The sequence below is a fragment of the Myotis davidii genome, unplaced genomic scaffold (genome assembly GCF_000327345.1).
Source record: "Myotis davidii unplaced genomic scaffold, ASM32734v1 scaffold1520, whole genome shotgun sequence".
NCBI classification, from domain to species: domain Eukaryota; kingdom Metazoa; phylum Chordata; class Mammalia; order Chiroptera; family Vespertilionidae; genus Myotis; species Myotis davidii.
Window position 1 is genome coordinate 301,946 of NW_006292087.1, and position 1,788 is coordinate 303,733.

The window sequence follows — 1,788 nt, forward strand, 5'->3', positions numbered from 1 at the left end:
CCTGCCAGTTCCAGACAAGTCATCGGGACTAGGGCAATGGGGATCTGGCGCCAGATGGGTCAAGTTTCTGTTCTCAAGGTGCTTACAGTCAAGCCACAAAGATAAGCATGGAGATAAGTAGAGCACCTCTTAGAGTTTCAAAAGCGCTTTCATTTTTTTTTCTCTTTGGTTCTCACAACAACCCTGTCAGGTAGCAGGAGAGGAACTGTTATCCTACTTTACAGAGCAGAGGACTGAGAGTCAAAGTGGAGACAGAATTCACCCAAGCTGATCTGAGCAGCAAGTGGAGAGCTGAGACACAACCCTAAGTGTTCGCTCTCCAGAGCCAGCACTCTGTCCAAAGCATCATGCTCTTGCATTTTCAACAGCTTTGACAATAGAAGTTTTCTGAGACACTATAAAAAACAACAACTACCTAAGACATTTGTCTTAGCAATATCTTTACCGACACAGCTCCTAGGGCAATGGAAACTAAGGAGAAAATAAACAAATAGGACTACATAAAAAGCTTCTGCACAGCAAAAGAAACCATCAACAAAACAACAAGAAAGCCCACTGCATGGGAGAACATATTTGTCAATATTATATCCAATAAGGGTTTAATCTCCAAAATTTACAGGAACTCATGTAACTTAGCAAAAGGAAGATAAACAGACCAATCCAAAAAAATGGGCAAAGGACCTAAACAGACACTTTTCAAAAGAGGACATAAAGAAGGCCAAGAGACATAGGAAAACATGGTCAATGTCACTAATCATCTGAGAGATGCAAATCAAAATGAAAGTGAGGTACCATCTCAGAACTGTCAGAATGGCTATCATCAACAAATCAACAAAGGACAATTGTTGGCAAGGACGCAGAGAAAAAGGAACCCTCGTGCACTGCTGGTGGGAATGCACACTGGTGCGAACACTGTGGAAAACAGTATGGCCTTTCCTAAAAAAAATTCAAAATGAAACTTCCATTTGACCCAGTAATCCCACTTCTAGGAATATATCCCAAGAAATCAGAAACACCAATCAGAAAGGATATATGCACCCCTATGTTCATAGCACCACAATTTACAATAGCTAAGATTTGGAAACAGCCTAAGTGCCCATCAGCAGATGAGTGGATTAAAAAGTTGTGGTACATCTACACAATGGAATACTGTGCTGCTGTAAAGAAGAAGGAATTCTTACCATTTGCAACAGCATGGATGGACCTGGAGAGCATTATGCTAAGCAAAATAAGCCAGTCGGAGAAAGATAAATATCACATGATCTCACTCGTATGTGGGATATAATTATCGACATAATTTGATGAACAAGAATAGATCCAGAGACAAATGGTACATTCGGCATCACACATATTACAGGAATACCCTACAATCCTCAAGGCCAAGCAATAGCAGAAAGGGCTCACCAAACTTTAAAAACACAAATTAAAAAATTACAAGAAAATGAGTTTAAGTATTCCTCACCTCATCATGTTCTACAACATACTCTATTTGTAATTAATATACTAAATGGGGATTCTGAGGGAAATTCCCCAATGTACAGGCATTGGAACCCTGATCTAACTAAACCTAAAGCCCTCGTCAAATGGAGAGACTTGCTTACAGGAACCTGGAAGGGACCTGATGTACTTTTAACCCAGGGGAGAGGATATGCTTGTGTATTTCCACAGGAGGCAGACTCAGCTGTGTGGATTCCAGACCGTCTAGTCCGACCTTATGTCTCACCGCCCTCCATCTCTGCCTCACCATAGCACACCTGACCAGTGGCCCTCTGCAGCAGATGTGCAGCC